We start from the raw sequence: 24,593 nt of genomic DNA on the forward strand, positions 1-24,593 counted from the left end.
GCACCAGCGCGCGCGTTCTAGGAGACGGGGACATGTGCGCTGGAGCTGAGACACAGTGAAGGAGACAGCAGAGGAGCGAGGTAAGTGACGGGCCGGGACTCGCATGCGGGCCCGTCCCGCGATATGAATCCAGGCCCCGCCGGGAGCAGAGACAGTGCGCTCGCGGCCGACATGTGCGGCCGGAACGCAGGTAGTAACACTATTTTGTACCTGTTAATTTGTCAAGGGCCTACATACTGTGAAAGGACAGCCAAAAGTAATCACCGGCTGGTGTTTTACAAAAATACAGAGTTTTTTAATGCGTATTGTAGTGCATTTTTCTGCCCTCATCAGTGAATACCTACATCTAAGTAGTGTACTATTTTGTACTTGTTAATCTGTCAAGGGCTTAGATACTGTGAAAAGACAGCCAATAGTACACACCTACTGCTGTTCTAGACAAATACTGTTTTAAGTGTAGTGAAGCGTATTGTACTCCCCTCATATATGCAATAAGTATGTCAGGAAGAGTATTGCCAAGAAATCCACAGAGGAATGGCAAAGGCCTAAATTGATCAGGCACAGCTAGAGATCACAGCAGAGTAGGGGTGTGTGCCAGCCGGAGTCGCAGCGAGAGGTCTGAGCTCCCGGTGTCAGCTAGCAGTCGTTTCGCGACCAGCAACCCAGAAGCCTTGATTGATCGGTTCACTCGGTCATCCACTTCATCTCAAGTGACATTCTACACCCCTAGTCAACAGTCCGTGGGTTCCTCACACTCAACCCTCAAATGGCATGGCCCTCATGGTGGTGCTGCCACCTCCAGGCTCTGCCATTGTGCTGCTCTATGGTCTCCTCAAGCTAATGATACCACCTCCACACTCTGTCATTGTGCCACCATATGGTCTCCTCATGCTGATGCTGCTACCTCTAGGCTCTCTAATTGTGCTGCTCTATGGTCTCCTCATGCTGATGCTACCACCTCCAGGCTCTCTCGTTGTGCTGCCATGGATACTGCAAAACATAATTAAGGTGCTGGTCCCCAGTTTCAGAAATTCCTTGCATTAGGGTCACTTTCAGGACTCCTGATGCCACCTCCAGGCTGTGCCATTCAGCCACTATATGGTATCCTCATGCTTCAGCCACCTCCAGGCTGTGCCATTCAGACACTATATGGTCTCCATATATTGACTGTGTATTGTAGGAAACCTGGCTATCCTTTAGTTACTCTCCTAGCATTATTGCCATGTTGATACCAGACCAGTAATAAAAGGAATATTGCCAAGGACTAGCAGAAACTGTGGATACTGACGACCGGCTGTTGGAATTAACTGACTACCCCAGGTGGTAGAGTTACCATTTTGAAGTTCCTCAGTTCCGGTAGGCTTTAAGTCATTCTTTCTTTCTTCTGGTTCTTCAGTTGCAGAATTAAGTTGTATCATGTTTTCCTGTTCCTCCGATGTGCTAATGTCACTGGAACACACAATACTCATATTGTCATCTAATGAAGGATCCTTTTCTTCAGAGAAGGTATCTATCATTTTATTATTTTGAATGTCAGGTGGTATTCTGACAATTTTTGTGAAGCACTGGGGTGTCCTCGTGCTTCAGCCAACTCCAGGCTGTGCCATTCAGACACTATATGGTCTCCTCTTACTGAAGCCACCTCCAGGCTCTGTCATTGTGCTGACATGTGACTTGGGACTCCTTGTTAGATTAGGTCCTTTGTACCCACACGCCGGGGCCCAGGCCACTAAAACTTGGGAGTTAAAAGTTCCATTTCAAAATCCTCAATTTCAATTTCAAAATTCTAGATTTCTATTTAAAATTCTTGTATTTCAATGGTCTCCTCATGCTTCAGCCACATCCACGCTGTACCATTCAGACACTACATGGGCTCCTTATGCTTTCCCCACCTCCAGGCTGTTTAATTCAGCCAATATATCATTGTCTGATGCTACTGGGACTGGGATATTAACTCTGTGAATCTTAAATATGTTCTGGTAGCACTAGCTAACATAAATGCTTAATTGAGATTTCAAGATTGATCTTTCAATGTAAGGGGTTATGAAACCCTCTGGTGTACTGCTGATGCCTGCTCCTGACTGATCATGTGTCTTTCAGGAATGACTTGTCTTACTGATGCTTCTGGGCTTGGGCCTTAAATTTACGGATGTTTAGCATTAGCTAAATACATGCTTAATAGAAATGTCAACATTGATCTTGGGTACTGCTGATGCCTGCTTCTGACTGTGTGTTTCAGGAACTACTTGGCTTATTGATGCTTCTGCCTTACATTGGTGCTTAATCTGATGCTTGGGCCTTACATTTTTGGATGTTTTACACTAGCTTACATACATGCTTAATTGAGATTTCAACATTGATCTTTCAATCTTGGAGGTTATGAAATCCTCTTGTGTACTGCTGATGCCTTTTCCTGACTGTCTTTCAGGAACTACTTGGCTTACTGATGCTTCTGGGCTTGAGCCTTAAATTTTTGGATGGTAGCACTACTTAACATGCATCTTCAATAGAGATTTCAACATTCACCTTTTAATTTTAGGGGTTGTGAACCCCTCTTGTGTACTCCATGCTGCTTCTTGCTCCACTCTGTCAGCCCTTTGGTCCTGTGACAGTGTGCCACTCCGCCTCCTCATCCTCCATTGTGTCCTCAGCCTCCACTGCCCGGACAAGTCTCGGTGGCCCTTAAGCATACCATGTGTGCAGGGCATGGCGGTGTCACGCTGATCTTCACATGGTTTGCCTTGGAAAAAAGTGCTGGAACAATACCTGGTCAGGGCAATGGAGACATTGTGCCTACATCTCACGGCCACATGAGCCCTGTGGGGGCTTGTTGGATTTGGCCCTTTGTACCCACACGTCTGGATCCGGGACACTAAAACTTGGGAGTTAAAAGTTCAATTTCAAAATCATTGTTTAAAATTTCAAAAACTTAAATTTAAATTTCAATGGTCTCCCATGATGCTTCAGCCAACTCCAGGCTGTGTCATTCAGGCAATATATGGTTTACTGATGCCGCTGGTGGGCCTGGGTCTGGGAATAAAAATTTTGTTATGATAGGTAGCACTAGTTATCCAAAATCTTCGGTTTAAATTTCTGAATGCATCATTTAATCTTAGGGATTGTGAAGGCTTAGTGTCTACTCTTGCTGCTGCCAACTCCTGGCTGTGCCATTCAGCCACTATATGGTCTCCTCATGCTGCCACCACCTCCACGCTGTGTCATTCAGCCACTATATGGTCTCCTCGTGCTGCCAACACCTCCACGCTGTATCATTTAGCCACTATATGGTGTCCTCATGCTTCAGCCTCATCCAAGCTGTGTCATTCAGCCATTATAAGGTCTCCTCATGCTGCCAACACCTCCACGCTGTGTCATTCAGCCACTATATGGTCTCCTCATACTGATGCCACCTCCAGGCCCTGTCATTGTGCCGCTCAGCGGCAGTGATTCTAAAAGCGATGCCAGTAATCTGCATGTTATCCTGAATAGCCGTTTTTAATATAGATTCGCCACCAATAAATTTGGATCAAAATGAATTTTTTCAAAAAATTTGGCGAATCGTCTGAATCAAATTTTTGAAAAGTTCGCTCATCTCTAATCAATACTGATCATGGCATCTGCAGCAATGCAGCACTTAAAATGGATTATCGGATTGGCCGCGGGGATCCGATCATCCAAGATGGCGGAAGGAGGTCCTCTCACCTGCCTCCATCCGTACTCCTGTTTAATATACTTTTTATTAAATTTTGCAATTGTAAATAGGTTGTATACATACATACAAAAAGTAAAACAAAACTTCATTTGAAGTAAGATTTATAAGAAAGGTAAATACATGAAAACAAAAGAATTAAAGTAGTAAGAAACAGAGAAAATGTTCATTTTTGGGTTATTTTCTGAGAATACGACAACAAAACTTTGTTTTGTCTTTTTCAATATGAGTTATTTGTCATACTGTCGATCAATCAGAAAGGTATGAGATGACGTTTCTTTGGATGAGAACAACAGTATATGAGAATAAGAACAATTTAACATAAAGAACTTAAAGGGGTATTCCAGTAAAAAAAAACTTTTTTTTTTTTCATATCAACTGGCTCCAGGAAGTTAATCAGATTTGTAAATTACTTCTATTAAAAATCTTAATCCTTCCAGTAATTATCAGCTGCTGAAGTTGAGTTGTTCTTTTCTGTCTGACAAGAGTGCTCTCTGCTGACACCTCTGTCGGTCTCAGGAACTGTCCAGAGTAGCAGCAAATCCCCATAGCAAACTTCTCCTGCTCTGGACAGTTCCTGAGACAGACAGAGATGTCAGCAGAGAGCACTGTTGTCAGACAGAAAAGAACAACTCAACTTCCGCAGCTGATAAGTACTGGAAGGATTAAGATTTTTAATAGAAGTAATTTATAAATCTTTCATTTTTTATGAGCATATAAACTTTATATAACTTTTCATGCAGTGAGCATTTTTTGTATTATTTGTGTCCTTTACACCTTTTTTCTTTGCCCACACCTCCACTCAAATCAGTGGTGAGTGAAATTTTTTTTTGTGAATGCAATTTCCTGGCCTCTGGTCATACATTCAGTTAAATTAATGCTACAATATAATTTTTTATTTATTCATAAGTATTTTCTTTTCAAAATTTTTTACTAAAGTTTTATATAAACACTGAAATGCAACAGCATGAATAATATATTGTGGAACTAAATACAATCGTGCTTCAGTAATGAGCATAGAGGTAGCAATTCGAGGGGAATCAAAGTCCCTGAGTTACCATAATGAGAACAACAAAAGGCTCATTACAGGTCCAGGGAACCCTCATAAGGCAATAAAGCTACCTCTAGGTTCAGAAAGGCAATAAAGGGTCTGTGAAACATTCCCAAATAACAGTTCAGCAGAAAGCATTTCATGAAAGACTACCGGGAATCCAGGAAAATAACAAGGCAGGTACAGACACATGGGAAAAGACAGACAACACCAACCAACAAGGCAGGGGAAAGCTCGTAGCAATTGAAATCTTGGCAGCAAGAAAGATGAGGTAGATGAGCTTCCGATTCCCCTTCAAGATATCAGGTATTAGCAAAGCCTTTTCAATACAGCCTGTTCTCGATTTTTCTGGAGGTTAAAGGGGTACTCTTTTTTTACATTTTTTTTTTAAATCAACTGGTGCTAGAATGTTAAACAGATTTGTAAATTACTTCTATTTAAAAATCATTAATCATTCCAGTATTTATCAGCTGCTGTATGCTTCACAGGAAGTTCTAATCTCTTTAAATTTATTTTGTGTCTGACCACAGTGCTCTCTGCTGACACCTAAAAAAAAAAAGTTTTTCACTGGAATACCCCTTTAACTCCCGTAACAGAAAAAATCTAATGGTATATGCCAATCCAGAAGCGCCTCAATTGGGGGCACTCCCACCAACATTAAACATAATGGCCCTCATTTTGGAGTGTAGGTTTCTTTGTGGGTTTTAATTCCCTACAATTTATTTTCCACGGTATTTACTAACTTTCCCTACATTTTCCCCTTTCCCTCTACTTAGCTTTTTTTTTTTTACACATGCTCTGATCTGTAGGGTTTTCCTCAGCTCAAATCCACCACATTTTATGTGGAAACCTTAGTAAATATGTTGGGTTTTTTGAAAATGTCGGGAACACACCCCTTTATGGAGACCACACCCCCTTTTCGGGTTTTCTCAGCAAAATGGAGAGTTAGTCGGTTTTTTTTCAATTCTGGCGCAAATTCTGGCACGGACAGTATTTCTGACGCAATGCGACAGAATCTGGTTACAATCCGACAAAACATGTTGGGTTTGCAATAGTAAATGAGGCCAATGTCCCTCTGCTGGCATGTGCAGAAACACAATTGTGAGGCAATCCTCGTGGAAGTAAAATGGATTAGATGGGTATGAAGTGTTGTTGTTACAATTTTTGTAGATAGATTTCAGAGTACAATTTTTGGCATTGATATTTTTTGGGGATATTACATCTGACAGGTGTTGTGGTAGTTTGGCTCTTATATAGGGATTGTTTTTAATATTTAATTCTTAAAAAGTCAATAATTGGCCATTTGATACCAGTTTGTCCATAGCGTTTGTCTTTTTGAATCCATGAGGGCAAAATTTTGTTAATGATATAGATTTGGTATTTTATTTTACGGGACACTAAGTTTTTAAAAGTGTGGGGACTTATCATTTGTGATTTCTAGGCGTTCACCGTAGCATGTACAGTTAACATAAAAAGTGATAAGTCTTTATTTTCGTTTATAAGAATGTGTGACCAGTCAGTTATTTTTAGTATGCCTTTTTCAGTTTTTGCCCATGGCTTAGGTGTGTCGGACTGTTGAAGCCAATATAGCAACTGTTTAATGAGGTTTGATCTATAGTATGCTTTGATATTTGTCAGAGCCACACCGCCATTTTGTGTTTTATTTGATAGAGTGTTGAAAGTGATTGTAGGTCTTGCATTTTTCCAGATTAATCTGAAGAGTTGTGATTGGAATTTGTTTGGCATATTGCCTGGGTTGCCTATTGGTAGGGTTCTAAAACACTGCTCAAAAAAATAAAGGGAACACTAAGATAACACATCCTAGATCTGAATGAATGAATGAATGAACTAATTGTATGAAATACTTTCGTCTTTACATAGTTGAATGTGCTGACAACAAAATCACACACAAATTATCAATGCAAATCAAATTTATCTACCCATGGAGGTTTGGATATGGAGTCACACTCACAATCAAAGTGGTAAACCAAACTACAGGCTGATCCAACTTTGATGTAATGTCCTCATGCTAGACTTGAGGCTGGTGTGTGTCAGAAGTTCCTGCAAGAGGAAGGCATTGATGCTATATGCTAAAACAAGTAAAAATGAGGCTCAGTAGTTTGTGCGGCCTCCACATGCCCATATGACCTCCCTACAACGCCTGGGCATGCTCCTGATGAGGTGGCAGATGGTCTCCTGAGGGATGTCCTCCCAGACCTGGACTAAAGCATCCCCCAACTCCTGGACAGTCTGTGGTGCAATGTGGCGTTGGTGGATGGAGTGAGACAGGATGTCCCAGATGTGCTCAACGGATTCAGGTCTAGGGAAAGGGCGGGCCAGTCCATAGCATCAATGCCTTCCTCTTGCAGGAACTGCCGACACACTCCAGGTACATGAAATCTAGTGTTGTCTTGCATTAGGAGGAACCCAGGGCCAACCGCACCAGCATTTGGTCTCACAAGGGGTCGGAGGATCTCAGCTCGGTACTTAATGGCAGTCAGGCTACCTCTGGCAAGCACATGGAGGGCTGTGCTGCCCCCCAAAGAAATACCACCCCACACCATTATTGACCCTCTGCCAAACCGGTCATGCTGGAGGATGTTTCAGGCAGCAGAACATTCTTCACGGCCTCTCCAGACTCTGTCACGTCTGTTACATGAGCTGAGTGTGAACCTGCTTTCATCTGTGAAGAGCACAAGACGCCAGTGGCAAATTTGCCAATCTTGGTGTTCTCTGGCAAATGCCAAATGTCCCCAACCCCCACCAGTAGACATCAGGTCCTCATATCACCTTATGGAGTCTGTTTCTGACCGTTTAAGTGGACACATGCACATTTGTGGCCTGCTGGAGGTCATTTTGCAGGGCTCTGGCAGTGCTCCTCCTTGCACAAAGGTGGAGGTAGCGGTCCTGTTGCTGAGTTGTTGCCCTCCTTTGGCCTCCTCCAATTCTCCTGATGTCCTGGCCTGTCTCCTGGTAGCGCCTCCATGCTCTGGAAACAATGCTGACAGACAGAGCAAGCCTTCTTGCCACAGCTCGCATTGATGTGCCATCTTGGATGAGCTGCACACCTAAGCCACTTGTGTGGGTTGTAGACTCCATATCATGCTACCACTAGAGTGAAAGCACTGTCAGCAGTCAAAAGTGACCAAAACATCAGCCAGGAAGCATAGGAACTGAGAAATGGTCTATGGTCAACACCTGTGGTCACCACCTGCAGAACCACTCTTGCTAATTGCCTATAATTTCCACCTTTTGTCTGTTCCATTTGCACAACAACATGTGAAATTGATTGTCAGTGTTGCTTCCTGAGTGTACAATGTGATTTCACAGAAGTGTGATTGACTTGGAGTTACATTGTGTTGTTTAAAGCGTACACGTCAGATCCAACAAAAAACATAATTTTTTATATATCACTCAGTACCTAATCCCGACCATGTACATCAAATTTTTGTGTCTAGCACCTTTATTTTTTTATTACACTTTTAATTTAGCTCACTAGTCTGAATTCTTCTCAAAGCGTGTTCTCACTGTGCAGGTCTCCGCCCCCTCCCTCAGTATGCTGTCTGCTTACCTGTCCCCTAGCATTAGCAAAACTACAACTCCCAGCTTGTCCTCACTGACAGTAGCGGGACACAAACTGACAGTGGGAGGATTTTTCCTACAACTGTGACCCCTGCGCTCACAGCTGTCAATCAAGGAAGTGTGTCCATGACATAGGTGATGATGCATGGACACAGCAGGACTAGTATGTGTCCAAGCAAACGGGGGCAGTTGTTTGACTTGCTTTTTCAGTATGAAATACTGATCATTTTCTAATGAAAGCAATTGCAAAACCTATTGGTTTTGCATGCTTTACAACATATCAAAAGTTTTTGTATCTGACAGTGCCCATTTAAGTGTTCCCATATTTTTTTGAGCAGTGTTCATTAGTCTAGGAAATATTATCATTTTATAGAAGGTTAATCTACCTGACCAACTCCATTCCTGTTTGCTTAATCTGTCTAGTTCTTTTTGTAAGGAGAATTTAGAATTAATATCTGTATGTGATTCTGCTGCTATTTCCACTCCTAAGTATATTTTGGATTTTAAATTCCACGTGTATTGGAAATTCTTTTTTTTAGTGTGTTTTTCACTTCTTGCCAGGTTAAGGTTTAGTATGAGACACTTTCCCTGGTTAACTTTGTGGTAGGACGTATTAATAAAAGTATCTAATTCATATTGAATATGGTGTAGGGATTCTATTGGGTCAGACACTATCATCAGTGAATAGGATGAATCATCAGGGGTATTCATTCCTTTAATATTCAGTTTTTTCCTAATGTGCATGGCTAGCGGTTCAATGGCTAAGATAAATAATGGTGGGGACAGAGGGCACCCTTGTCTCGTTCCATTGGTTATGTCAAAGATTCTAAATTCCATTAAGGTAGGGTCACACGCAACAGATCCGCAGTGTATTTTACGCTGCGGATCCGCCGGTGACCCGGCTCATATTGTGCATCCAGCTGCTGCCAAAAACAAACCTGGCCCCCCTAGCTGCACCGAGCAGCTACACTGGGGGGCCTATGAGTCACCGAGTGCACTCAGACATTGCGATGTAGCCGTGATATCTGAGTACACTGTACAATGTACTCAGACATCGCTGCTACGTTGCGATGTCTGAGTGCACTTGACGACTTGCAGGCCCCTAGTGTGGCTGCTCAGAGCGGCGGATTGCCACTGGGAGCAGGCCTGAGGGCAGGGCAAGGGGGGCTGGGTTTGTTTTTTTGGCAGCAGCAGGAGGCACAATATAAGTCGGGTCACCGGCGGATCAGTTACGTGTGACCCTACCCTTACATTGTACTTTGGTGGCCAGGTCCGAGTTAAGTGAAAATACACCGCTCCAAATTATTATGCTAATTTAAGTGTCACAAACATTATTTTGTTTTTCAGTTTAACTCATGGATGGCATTGTGTCTCAGGGCTCTTTTGATCACTGAAAACAATCTCAGACACCTGTGATAATTAGATTGCCAGGTGAGCCCAATTTAAGGAAAAACTACTAAAGGTGGGTGTTCCACATTATTAAGCAGAGCAGCATTTTCAAGCAATATGGAGAAGAAAAAGGATCTCTCTGATGCCAAAAAGAGTGAAATAGTTCAATGCCTTGGACGAGGTATGAAAACATTTTTCACAAAATATATTTCACAAAAACTTAAGCTTGATCATCACACAATTAAGAGATTTGTGGCAGATTCAGAGCACAGACGGGTTTGTGCAGATAAAGGCACATTGAGGAAGATTTCTGCCAGATCCATGCATCAGATCAAGAGAGCAGCTGCTAAAATACCACTACATAGCAGCAAACAGATATTTGAAGCTGCTGGTGCCTCTGGAGTCCCACAGACATCAAGGTGGAGAGCCCTCCAGAGTGTTACAACTGTGCATAAATCTTCTATTCAGCCACCTCTAACCAATGCTCACAAGCACAAACTGCTGACTTGGGCAGAAAAATACATGAAGACTAATTTTCAAACAGTCCTGTTCACTGATGAGTGCCATGCAACCCTGGATGGTCCAGATGGATGAAGTAGTGGATGGTTGGTAAACGGCCACCCTGTCCCAACAAGGCTGCAACGTCACCAAGGCGGTGGTGGAGTCATGTTTTGGGCCGGAATCAAGGGAAGAGAGCTGTCAGCCCCTTTAGGGTCCCTAAAGGTGTAAAGATGACCTCTGCAAAGTATGTGGAGTTTCTGAACGACCACTTTCTTCCCAGGTACAGAAGGAAGAATTATGCTTTCCATAATAAAATCATCTTCATGCATGACAATGCACCATCTCATGCTGCAAAGAATACCTCTCCATCAATGGCTGTTATGGGGAGTAAAGGAGAGAAAGTCATGGTGTGGCCTCCATCCTCCCCAGACATCAATCTTATTGAGAGCCTTTGAAGCATCCTCAAGCAAAAGATCTGAGAGTGGGAGGCAGTTTACATCCAAACAGCAGCTCTGGCAGGCTATTCTGATATCTTGCAAACAAATTCAAGCAGAAACTGTCCAAAAACTCACAAGTTCAATGGATGCAAGACTTGTGAAGCTACTATCAAATACGGGGTCCTATGTTAAAATGTAACATGACCTGTTTAAATGTTTAAAAATGTTAAATGTTGTTAAAAGTTTGATTGAAATAGTTTTTGATTTCAGTAAATATGCTGCAAACACAACAAATGACAATTTTCACTTCTTTGCAACCAATAAAGTGTTTTGAAACTTACTTTGCCCACATTTACTATTGAAAACCCAACATGTTTTGTCGGATGGTTCGCCAGATTCTGGCGCACTGCACCAGAAATTCTGTCTGCAACAGATTTTTCACCAGAATTTGCGCCAGAATTGAAAAAACCCCGAAAAAAACTCTCCTTTTTGAAAACCCCAAAAGGGGAGTGGCCATTGGGGGAAGGGGGAGTGGTCACCGAAAAGGGGCGTGTTTCCGACATTTTCACAAAAACCCAACATATTTACTAAGGTTTCCACAGAAAATGTGGTGGATTTGAGCTGAGAAAACTCTACAGATCAGAGCATGTGTTAAAAAAAAAAAAAAAAAAGCTAAATGTAGGGAAAGTGGAAAATGTAGGGAATCCATAGTAAATACTGCAGAAAATAAATTGTAGGGAATTAAAACCCACAAAGAAACTTACACTCGACTCTTAGTAAATAAAGGCCACTGTGCGTAATAATTTGGAACAGTGCATTGTAAGTTTTTTATGTTTAAAAAAAATACCATTATCATTAGGAGGTTTGTTCAATAAAATTTGAATTATACTCTTAATAGTTGATAACATGAGAATTATGCTGACTGTTATTTACATCAATTATTTAGGCAAATGAGAAAAATATAATTTGCATTGTAATTTGAAACAGGGTATATTGCTTTAATCCCTTAAGGACCCTTGACGTACGCGTACGTCATGACAACCTGATACTTAAGGACCCATGACGTAGATTGAATTCCGGCCCCTGCCGCGCTGGGATCGGAAGCGGATGCCTGCTGAAATGCTTCAGCAGGCATCCAGGACAAACGCCGAGGGGGGCCATGTAGGCAATCATCGCAAATCGCAAGGGAAATTGCCCCTGCGATCTGCGGCGATACAGGGCTGATCGGGTCTCTGGGACCCGACCGCCCGGTAATTTTGCATGATCCCGGTCGTCACAGACAGCCAGGACCATGCTGAAGGCTAGGAGCGAGGTGGCAAGCCTACCACCTCCTCCTATCCCCTGCCATCCGTCGGTTAGCTAACCGACCAATCGCAGCGGGGGGGGGGGGGGGCGGTTACTTCCTCCCGCCCTGCCCGGCCCCTGGAAGTCCGGAGAGGACGGGAGGAAGACCGGAGGACGCGACGGGGGAGTGCTGGGGCCCGGCCCCGGTACTTACCTCATCCCTGAAGACCCGGATCCCGGCGATGAAGACGGCTGCGGCGACAGGCGAGTTCCTCTTCAGCTGCGGTCGGGCCCTTTACAGCAATGCACGTCGCCGTAAAGCCACATGAATTGCTGTAATAGGACCCTGTATACTACAACTCCCAGCATGCCCAGACAGCCCTTGGCATCTGGGCATGCTGGGAGTTGCAGTTTTGCAACATCTGGAGGTCCACAGTTTGGATTCCACTGTGCCCTTCCAGATGTTGCCAAACTACACATCCTCAGCATGCCCTTACTGTCCAGGCATGCTGGGAGTTGTAGTTCTGTAACATCTGGAAGGGCACAGATTGGGAACCACTGTATTAGTGGTCTGCAAACTGTAGTCCTCCAGATGTTGCAAAACTACAACTCCAAGCATGCTGGGAGTTGTAGTTCGGCAACATCTGGCTCTAAAGATGTTGCCGAACTACTACTTCCAGCATGCCTGAGAATGTTTGGGAGTTGTGGTTTTGCACACTGGTTGGGAAACATTGTCTATTTCCTAACTCAGTGTTTCCCAACCCGTGTGCCTCCAGCTGTTGCAAAACTATAACTACCAGCATGCACTGATAGACTGTGCATGCTGGGAGTTGTAGTTTTGCAACAGCTGGAGATTCCCCCCCCCCCCCCCCCCCCTGTGAATGTACAGGGTACATTCACAGTGAGTATCAGGCTGCAAGTGAGTATCAGGCTGCAAGTTTGCGATGCAGCAAATTTTGCGCGGCAGCTCAAACTCGCAGCAGGAAACTCGCTGTAACCCCCTCGCCCGTGTGACTGTACCCTAAAAACACTACACTACACTAACACAAAATAAAATAAAAAGTAAAAAACGCTACATATACACATACCCCTACACAGCCCCCCTCCCCTCCCCAATAAAAATGAAAAACGTCTTGTACACCACTGTTTCCAAAATGGAGCCTCCAGCTGTTGCAAAACAACAACTCCCAGTATTGCCGAACAGCCGTTGACTGTCCAAGCATGCTGGGAGTTTTGCAACAGCTGGAGGCACCCTGTTTGGGAATCACTGGTATAGAATACCCCTATGTCCACCCTTATGCAAATCCCTAATTCAGGCCTCAAATGCGCATTGCGCTCTCACTTTGGAGCCCTGTCATATTTTAAGGCAACAGTTTAGGGACACATATGGGGTATCGCCGTACTCGGGGAAAAATTGCCTAACAAATTTTGGGGGGCTTTTTCTCCTTTAACCCCTTATGAAAAGGTGAAGTTGAGGTCTACACCAGCATGTTAGTGTAAAAAAAAATACATTTTTTACACTAACATGCTGGTGTTGCCCTATACTTTTCATTTTGACAAGAGGTAAAAGGGAAAAAAGCCCCCCAAAATTTGTAATGCAATTTCTCCCGACTACGGAGATACCCCATATGTGGGCGCAAAGTGCTCTGGGGGCGCACAACAAGGCCCAGAAGGGAGAGTGCGCCATGTAAATTTGAGGTGATTTGCACAGGGGTGGCTGATTGTTACAGCAGTTTTGACAAACGCAAAAAAAAAAAAAAACCACATCTGACCCCATTTCGGAAACTACACCCCTCACGGAATGTAATGAGGGGTGCAGTAAGAATTTACCCCCCACTAGTGTCTGTCAGATCTTTGGAACAGTGGGCTGTACGAAATTTTTAATTTGCACAGCCCACTGTTCCAAAGATCTGTCAGACACCAGTGGGGGGTAAATGCTCACTGTACCCCTTGTTACGTTCCTCAATGGGTCTAGTTTCCAAAATGGTATGCCATATTGGGGTTATTTTGCTGTCCTGGATCCATAGGGGCTTCCGAAATGCGACATGCCCCCCCGAGCAAAATTTGCTCTCAAAAAGCCAAATATGACTCCTTTTCTGAGCATTGTAGTTCGCCCGTAGTGCACTTCAGGTCAACTTACAGGGTACCTCCATACTCAGAAGAGATGGGGTTACAAATTTTGGGGGGTATTTTCTGCTATTTACCCTTGCAAAAATGTGAATTTTGGGGGGAAACACATTTTTTTTTTTTTTTTTTACATATGCAAAAGTCGTGAAAACCCTGTGGGGTATTAAGGCTCACTTTATTCCTTGTTATGTTCCTCAAGGGGTCTAGTTTCCAAAATGGTATGCCATGTGTTTTTTGTTTTTTTTTGCTGTTCTGGCACCATAGGGGCTTCCTAAATGCAACATGCCCCCCAAAAACCATTTCAGAAAAACGTACTCTCCAAAATCCCCTTGTCGCTCCTTCGCTTCTGAGCCCTCTACTGCACCTGCCGAACACTTTACATAGACATATGAGGTATGTGCTTACTCGAGAGAAATTGGGCTACAAATATAAGTATAAATTTTCTCCTTTTACCCCTTGTAAAAATTCAGAAATTGGGTCTACAAGAACATGCGAGTGTAAAAAACACTTTACTGCTATTCCTGTGAAACACCTAAAGGGTTAAAACACTTACTGAATGTCATTTTGAATACTTTGGGGGTGCAGTTTATATAATGGGGTCATTTGTGGGGTATTTCTAAGATGAAGACCCTTCAAATCCACTTCAAACCTGAACTGGTCCCTGAAAAATTGTGAGTTTGGAAATTTTGTGAAAAATTGGAAAATTGCTGCTGAACTTTGAAGCCCTCTGGTGTCTTCCAAAAGTAAAAACACGTCAATTTTATGATGCAAACAAAAGTGGACATATTGTATATGTGAATTTAAAAAAAATGATTTGGAATATCCATTTTCCTTACAAGCAGAGAGCTTCAAAGTTAGAAAAAATTTTCACCAAGAAAGGATGCAAGTTACCACAAAATTTTACCACTATGTTAAGTAGAATATGTCACGAAAAAACTCTCGGAATCAGAATGATAACTAAAAGCATTCCAGAGTTATTAATGTTTAAAGTGACAGTGGTCAGATGTGCAGAAAAAGGCCGGGTCCTAAGGTGTAAAATGGCTTGGTCCTTAAGGGGTTAATGAAAGGTTGGGGCAGACCACTGATTGGACGTATCCCCAATGCAGCCCTATTGAATGCCTTCTTTGCACCCAAAAACAGGAGCAGAGAAGGTGTTCTTCTTGTTTTTAGACCAGATAGCCAGATTGATCACTCTCCTTGTCCCATCAGGAGCCTGTCTCCCCTTGGTAAATCCTTCCTGGTCTGGTTGAATTAGGTCTGTCATGACATTCTGATGTCTTTTTGCTAATATTTTATAATACATTTTAATATCATTGTTTATAAATGAGTTTCCCTGTTTTTGGTAAGGTGACTATGTTGACTTCTAACAATTCTTTGGGAAAGATTCCTGTTTGCATAGCTTGGTTAAAAGTTTTTGTCAGGTTTGGTATGAGGATATCAGCAATATTTTTTATAGTATTCAGAGGAAAATCCATCTGGCTCTGGTGATTTATTTGGTTTAAAGGTGTTTGATTACTGCTTCAACTTCTAATTCTGTGATTGTAGTTCTGATCATGAGGCAACATGCATGTTTATTTTTGGTAGATTGCATTTTGTTAGATATTCATCATACTCTAGTTTATAGGGTTGTCCTTTAAGTTGTACAGTTTTTCATACCATTCTGCAATTTTATTTGATATGTCTACCAGGTTTTGGATTTTGATTTTGGTTAGGTTGTCTACCAGATGATGAATTCTTGTTTGTAGTCTTGGGCCTTTGGTTTTGTTAGCTGCTAATTTGGTGGGTTTGTTTCGCCTTTGTTTTTTTTTTTCTAGTGTTTTTCTTAAATTTTTCATCATAAGATTGTGTAGCTCCAATCTCGCTTTCCTCAGATTCCGAGAGTGAAAGGGAATTGTCTAACTTATGTTGTGTTCTAGTGTATCTGATTTGTTCAGAACCTTGTTTAGGTTGGTCTTATGTAATCTATTGAATCTTGCAGTTTGTTGCGTGATTAGTCCCCTTGTATATGCCTTGTGTGATTTCCATACACTTATTGTGTTTTCTACTAATGGGGCATTTATAGTAAAAAAAAATTCATAGATTTTTTATTTTTTAAAGTTCATGCTTTTTTTTTTTTCCATTGTCTAATTTGTGAGGGAAAGGCAGTTTTTCTATTTGTAGACTGACGGAAGTGTGGTCGGACCACATAATGTTTTTTATTTCACTATTCATTATGTCTGTCATTGAATTTGTTCTTGTCAGAAACATGTCTAGTCTAGCGTAAATTATATGGCGGAGTAAAATGTATAATCTTTTTTGGAGGCATGTGAGCATCTCCATTTGTCATGTAGGTTATTGACCAGCCACTGATTGATTGTAAATCTTTATTATCATTATTTTTTTTCCCTGAGACATCTAGGGAGGGATCGTGGACCACGTTCAGGTCTCCTCCCACAATCAGATTACCTTATTTATTCTGGTTATCATTTTTTTTTTTTGTCATTTTGTTTTTAAAATTTGATTTGGCCAGTGTTGGGAACATATAAGTTTACCAGGGTAAATATTTTGTTGTTCCATTCACTAAATAAGATTATATACCTGCCGAGTCATCAATGTGGTTCTCTATAAGTTTGTATGTTAGTGTGTCTCTGATTGCAATCTCTACTCCTGAAATTTTTCATTTGATGTGGCAGAGTAGTAGTTTGAGAATCCTTTAAATTTAGGTTGTGGATGATTGTTCCATTCAAAATGGATTTCTTGCATATATAGGATGTCTATATAGGATGTCTGGGTTAAGTTTATTTGTTTCACACCATAAAAAAGATCTTTTGTGAGGACTATTTAATTATTTTGCGTTGATACTTATGATATCGTCCTGTTCCAGTTGTTACACAGTCTCTTCAGACCTGGGCAGTCTCTTCAGACCCTTTTAAATAATATAAAAACCAAACAGAAGCAGAGGCGAGTGAGGAGCAGGCAAGGCGTCAAGGCACAACGGTATATTATGCTGAGAAAGTTTAAAAATCCCAGTTAATATTAAGTTTGAATTTTGTTGTGGTAAGAATTGGTCTTGGGTTAAAGATGTTCCAAGAATAGTGAATAGGATAATAGATCTAGAAATAAGGTGAGTAGCTAATTGCCAGAAAAGGAAAAGAAAGTTGGCACTTGGGGGGATATGCTCCATTATCCCCTCTTCATTTTAATCGTCCACAATATTTTATCGTGTTGATTGATGTTAGTTTCTTGAAACAAGTGATGGGTTGTGTTTTTCTCTCTCTTTTTTTTTTTTTGTCTTCCAGCTGATGGTGTGGGTTCTTATTCAGTTGGCAGGTCCCATCTTTCAAGGAGCTCCAATCCTTGTTCCATGGTGTGAATTATCCTTGTGGACTTTCCATCTGCAATGAGTAGTTTGACTGGGAATCCCCTATTTCGGATTGTGAATTGTGACAGGTTTGTAGACTAGTATTTATTTGTATTCCGCAGGTATGTTTTTTACATTGCTTGCATAATTTGCTCTTTGACTCAGAAGAAGTGGATCCTCGCTATGGTGTCTCGAGGAATTGTTGTGTCCATGCCTCTGGAACTTAGGAGACAATGGGCCCTGAAGCCAGGCAGTTGGGTATTAAAGAAGCTATGAATTTTTGAAGATAGTTGGTAAATTTTGTAGACATTATATCTTCTGAGATTCCCTAGAACTTTAAGTTGTTTCAACTAATTCAGTCCTTGATCTCTGCAAATTTCTTTTCTAGGCGATCAATCACTTCAGAGTTGTCATTTTCAGTGTCTGCAATTTCATTGTGTGACTTAGTGAGTATCCCCATTTTGTTTTCAATGTGATTAACTTTGGATTCTAGTTTATTTAGATCATTGTTCAATTTAGATAATTTTGTTTGGAAATCATTTTTGTTTGATCATTTGTTTGGAAATGGCTTCATTTCTTTCATGAAGCAGGATTGTTTCTTTTGTAAATGCTTCTGGGACATTTTCTCAGTTGCTTGGATTGCATTTAGGTCCCTTACAAAAGAGTCATTAAGATACTCTGGTTCAGTTAAATTTTTTTTTCAGTTTCCCTTTCTGCTGGTGATGTTGTGTTATCCAATCTCATTTTTTGTTTTAGTGGAATTGTTGTGTCCGAGAAGACCTCAGATATTCTATCTTCTATTAGTGTCTCTTTTTGATCCAGGTCCATCAAAGGTAAGAATCTATTGTTTTAGATTTTTTGTTTTTGTTTTGTTTCTCTGCTTTTGTATTTTTATCTGTTGCTGCTAGCAGCTCTGGTTGAATAGTGGTGTTGAGATTTTTACTGTTCTTTGGTGTCTGTGTGGCTTCAATGTTGTTTGGTATGAGTGCTCACTTTTTTGTTTGTACATCTCAATGAAAAGGTAGACATTTGTGTTGTCTACCTTTTGTGTTGTCTACAGTTTTGTGTTGATTCTCAGACCAGATTGTAGTAGATGGGGGATTGTAGTAGTATGTGGCACCTGTTGGTGAAGGTTGCCAGCGGACAACGGGTAGTGGTAGTGCGTTGATATGTTTAAACTGTAGGTTTGAATTAATTATAGTGAGCCATTAGGAAAGAGGGTAAAAAACTGGGGATGTGCAGCTCACAATTAACTAGCTGAGGTAAGAGGGCTATACACCTACACCTGGTGTTATAATAGGGGAAACAAAACTAAAAAAGTAGCCAACCCCTCTAGGCTAGCATCAGTTGCCTGATACAATGATGTAATGGTAAAAATAATGACTGGATCGTGCTCCAATTATAATATGAAAGTGCAAATTTATTACACAATATAAAATACATAGAAGATATTTTGTAAACAGTAAATCCTCGAAACACAAGGGCCCTTGTGCCGTGGAAAATTACAATATAAAACTTATACAAACACCGATAGCTATCATTAAGAATTTTAGCAATGCAATATTACTTTAAATCCGGCCTCCGATAATCCAGAAATGAGTTTAAAGTCCCATAAAAGGTATGGATTCCAAATGTTATACGTAAGGTATGTCAAGTCCCATAAATGGTATACATTCCAAATGCTATACGTGGAATAGATATATTATAGTTACCAGTCTGCAATGCATCCCGATGAGAAGTCACCTTGAGTATCCCGAGTATTGAGTATCCCATTAGGAAAGAGTATTGTCTTCACTCAAAAATCTAGGCAAGCCATAACTTTTGATTATTCAGTTAGTAGTTAAAATAACTTGTAGCTTATTTCAGTGGCCACAAGATGGCAGTGGAGGCCTATGAATGGGATGACTAATCAAGCTAGAAGTATGGATGGTTTTGAACATTGGTTTTATAATGCAGGAATCTCGGAGATTTATCAGGTCCTATTTGAAAGGTTGGTTATAGATTATGGATTCAAAGTGTTTGCTTAAAGGTTTTTTTTTATCAGGGTTGTCTTAAAATGTTAAAGTGACAGAGATTTAAAGCTTTAAAGAGATTTAAAGTGTTGTCACTGTGAAGCTAGTTAGGTATTGTTAGCGTATCGGTTGTTGGTTGCTGGATCTGTTGTGCAGCAATTTGGCTTTTGTTAATTTTTTTTTACCTTTCTATATTTTACAGGTGGCTGTTGTGGAATTCCAGGGGACCCAAGATGGTGACTGTAACATTAAAATGGGCGCCCCCCATCATCTTCAGTGCTGTAGCGGAGCTTTGTGTAGGCTGGTGAGGTAGTTGTACAGTATATATGGCACTCACCAGTGTTTGCTGTCAGGTGCTGGCTCTTCCTCACTCCCAATGGTCTGCCTCCAGTCTGTGTCTCTTTGCAGAGAGGTAGGTAGTGATCTGCAACTGTCTGTCTAGTCACAGATGGTGGAAGATGACTGCACTTCTCCCCATGGTCAAGTCCAGTATGCAGCTCATGGCAGTGGGTGGCAGCGAGCCCCATGCAGTAGATCGCTTCATTCCCGGGGGACTTCAGAGGGATCTCCACCACATCGGTGAGCCGGCGGCTTTGTTTCTTTCCTTCTCGTTGGGAAAGCTTGTGGCCTGATAAGGCGGAAGCCTGTAGAACTTCCTCTTTCTCGGCCGCAGAGGCAGCTCATCATGGATTCTGGGGGGTGTGTTGGTCCCGATGCCTCCCCCAGCTGCTGCCTTTTTTTGGTCCAAAATTGCAGCTTTTTTGTCACATCAAAAACTAAAACTTTTGTCACATATAAGAACAACAAATCACGGTGCAAATATTGAGCCCTCATACAGCCTTGAATAAGGAAAAATTAGAACGTTATAGGTGGACAAAATATGGCAATTTTAAATATACTTATTTTGTAAAAACAATAAGTTTTTTTTTTTTAAAGCAATACAATAATAGAAAAGTATCTAAACATGGGTATCATTTTCATCTTATTAACCCACACCATAATGAAAAGATGTAATTTTTACCCTAAAGTGTACAGCCTGAAAACGAAACCTTCCAAAATTAGCAAAATTGTGATTTTCTTTTTAATTTCCCCACACAAAATAATTTTTTGGGGGTTTTGCCATACATTTTATGGCAAAATGAGTGATGTCATTACAAAGTACATGGAAATATAAAAGTTATTATTTTTAGAAGGCAAGGAGGAACGAAAAGCGAAAATGCAAAAATAAAATTGTCTGTGTCCTTAAGGCCAAAATGGGCTACGTCCTTGAGAGGTTAAACATCTGCTAAACCTGGAGGAGAAAAACCACACAGTTGGCACTTTGTTGCCTTTTCTGCAGGAGGAAATGTCACATCCTACTAGACTTACAGCACCAAAATTGTCTTCCTCAACAGTGCCTTATTTGTGATGTTATAGCACAATTGTACCTTAAACATGTTGGATCGCCTGTACCAGCAGCGGAAAACGGTGGCTGATTTTCTAATGCAGCAGACAGACATAAAAGAGGCAGTCTTGGTATATTTGTAAAATCTCTATATACTTGGATAATATACCAGTGACCAGACTGGAAAAGACACAGGGATAAAAATCAACACTGAATGAAAGAACAGTAGCCCTAATTTATCAAAATTTGTGAGAGAAGAAAACTAGAACTTTTCCACAGCAACCAACCGAAGCTCAGCTTTCACATTACCACAGCTTACTAACCCCTTGCCGCAAATGGCAATGATCAGTGTAGGAAATCAGTGTGTGCAATGTTATAGTCCCCTATGGGGGCCATAACATTGCAAGAAAAGTGAAAATAAAGTGTCAACTCCATAACGACGCATACCTATTCGCCATTATTTTGCCAAGAAAGCCTCCCCCATTTTTCACAATCATGTGGCGGAGAGGATGGGCCACTCCATGAACTTGTCTGTGTGATGAACAGTGCATGCCACGGTAGATAGGTGAAGTAGTAGCTATGGCCAGAGCCAATACACGTCTTTTATGGCCCAATGGGTCAACATTTTGCAGAACGAGGCTCAACCGCAACAAGCTCATAAAATTGTGCTGACACCTCCATGGTTGCGTCAATCAGGTTCAACTGCTGACAACACACTCTTATCCTCATTCTCATGCGGGTCCTCCTCCATAGACATCTTGCATCATCACCCCACAGAGCAGAAGACCTGCTGCCCTGTCTGCAACAATAAGTTTCACACTGGCTCTCTGGTTGTGATATGACTTTAGGAAACATGATCGCCGATAACGGCACAAACATCATCAAAGCACTGCGTCTAGATGGCATGACACACTATCCCTGTTCGGCATACGTGCTAAATCTTGTTGTAAAACATTTTTCTTGAACACTTGTGACGGTCTCACATGTGCTGGATATGTGCAGAAACGTGTGCGTTTGGTTAAGTCGTTTCTATGATTTCAAACATTCCTTTCTTCACCTACAGCGCCAAAACGGCCTACTTAAAGTATGACTCATTTGTGACCTTAAAACACGATGAAACTCCACATTGCATATGTTGGACCGCCTGTACCAGCATCGCAAAGTGGTGACAGACTTTCTAACGCAGCAGAATTAAGCTTTTTCCAGCCAGTGTGACTTCCAGATGAGGGATTGGCAACTAATCAGGAAAGGAGAACAGTGACATTAGTGACGCAATGTCACTGATATCCCTTTTACAGCAAATGCTTAGGGTGATGATTAAAGTAGTAGGATAGAGGAGAGTTCCCATCTGGCTGGAAGCGAGAATGGATGTTCTCCTTGAGGAGGAGGACTTGGATGAGATGTTACAGAAAGTGGGACCTGAGGAGGAAGAGGAGGATTTGGCAATGGATTCTCAGGAAGACATAGGGAACCAGGACCACAAATAAGGTGACTCTGATGATGAGGAGGTCCATGACCAACCTTGGTGGTATGGGATGCAGATGTAAGGATGTCTAACTGCATGCTTTCTTGCCTCTGGCATTCTTCACTGACATCAATAGTCATCACCTGAACAACCAGGTTGAGGCCTACCTGAGCAGTGCCCTTTCTCTGACATACACCATGAGCCCAGACTCCATGTACTTCTGGTTTACTAGATTAGACCATTGTCAGCCAGCAACATGGAAAAACTGACATTTGTGGTGGCCCAGAACGGGATGTTGTGTCCCTGTACATTTTCTCCTGCCCTGTCAGGCAGAGTCACTTAATGTCCCCAGGGCCCCTTGCAGTGTTATCCCCAATGTACATATGTTATGTATTAAAAGTGTAATGTTTCTTTAATTACTGTGACCATGTGATTGTTACCCAGGAGGCACTAGTGACCAGGTGACCCCCCAAATGACCTATGGGCTCCTTGCACAGTCCCCCTATAAAACCAGGGGAGGGGCTGCAATCTCTCTCTTCTTCCTGAAGTCCAGTGCAGTTAAGACGTCTTACAGAGTGTGTCCAGAGCATTGGAGGCCTCAAGCCTAAAGTCTGCAGCCAAAAAGTCAGCTCAAGTAAGCTCAAAGTCATCTTCATGTCAATTGTCAAGTCAGTAAAGTAAAGTCTATATAGTCACTGTTGCCTGCACTAAAGTGTCTCTACTTACTGCAAGTCCCAGCAAACCTGCGAGGTCCCCCTGTGTCACTGGTAACCTCCTTGGGATATTGGATGTACTGCATAGACTGTATCACCTGTCTACTCTCAGTAAAGCTACCATGTCCATGACTTGACATCGGTGTCTTCATTCCCCCATGCCTAGCCCAGGACCAGCGGTATTACCTTTGGGTGGTTAAGGCTTAACCACGCCCTGGCGTCACGACAAGAAGGGGTAATAACATCTGCCCCCAGGGTTACAACATTTGTCCTGCAATGCACCCCACTTACCACACATTCACCAAAATGAATCAGTCATGTATTGGTGAGGACTTTAAACCTTCTGTGCCAGATGCCACTGATTAGACATTGCTACCTCCACCCCTGCTGTAGACTGGCTAATGCCAGGGCCACCAGTCTGCTGCCTCTTGCTGTCCACTGGCTGGTGCCAGTAACACCAGTCTGCTGACTTTTGCTGTCTGATGGCTGATGCCAGTAACACAAGTCCACCACCTCTTACTGTCCGCAGCATCTTGCTGTCCGCTGGCTGATGCCAGTAACACCAGTCCACCACCTCTTGCTTTCTGCTGGCTGATGCCAGTAACACCAATCCTCCAACTCCTGCTGTACGCTGGCTGATGACAGTCCTTCAATTCTGTAGCCACTCCCAAAAAGAGATAATTTTTTGAACGGCTGGAGAAATCCATGACATCTTATCTGCTTTACAGACTTAAAAGCTCTTTCTACTCCCAAAAAGGAATCATTTTTTTGAATGCCTGGAGAAATCTCTGCCATCTTCTTCACTTAGCAGACTAAAAAGCTCTTGCTACTTCCAAAATGGATAATTTTCGGAGCGCCTGTAAACAGGCACTGCGTCTTCCAATACCTCCATGTAAGGGCCGGACTGGGGACATTTTTTGCGCCGTGATCTATTTTTATTTACACAGGTTTTTTTTTTAAATGGGAAAAGGGGGGTGATTCAAACTTTTATTAGGGGAGGGGTTAAATGATCTTTATTCACTTTTTTTTTCACTTTTTTTTGCAGTGTTATCTCTCCCATAGGGGGCTATAACACTGAACACACTGATCTTTTACATTCTCATAAGAAACCAGTGATCAATAATTCTGCCACTTGATTGCTCATGCCTGGATCTCAGGCACTGAGCAGTCATTCGGCGATTGGACACCAGGAGGCAAGGTAGGAGACCCTCATGTCCCAGAGCTGTTCGGGATGCAGCGATTTCGCCACGGACATCCCTGAGTTAACCGGCAGTGATTTACTTTCACTTTTTACGCGGCGTTCAACTTTGAACGCCGTGTCTAAAGGGTTAATAGCGCACGGCACCGCGATCATTGCCGCGTGCTATTAGCCACGGGTCCCAGCTGTTGTTAGAGGCCGGGCCTGACCCGCTATGACGCGAGGCCACGTCGTGCCCCCGCATTATAGAAAGGGTACGTCCTTGGTCCTTAAGAGGATAAGGAACATTTTGGACCAGAACTGAAAATTTAGGCTGTGCTTGGCCGAAAATACATTGACCCGCCCACTTTAAAAAAAATAGATTTTGTAGAGGATTTTATTACGCATAGTGGGGCAGGTTA

At 42.2% G+C, this 24,593-nt stretch overlaps 1 protein-coding gene across 1 annotated transcript in view; it reads right to left on the minus strand.

Moving 5' to 3' along the window:
- CAPN9 (calpain 9) overlaps positions 1-24,593 on the minus strand; it is a gene marked incomplete at its 5' end in the record, with an annotated part of 376,282 nt that overhangs the window by 324,047 nt on the left and 27,642 nt on the right. The gene's annotated exons all lie outside the window — the stretch shown is intronic.

This window comes from Hyla sarda, chromosome 3 (assembly GCF_029499605.1).
Source record: "Hyla sarda isolate aHylSar1 chromosome 3, aHylSar1.hap1, whole genome shotgun sequence".
Taxonomy (NCBI): domain Eukaryota; kingdom Metazoa; phylum Chordata; class Amphibia; order Anura; family Hylidae; genus Hyla; species Hyla sarda.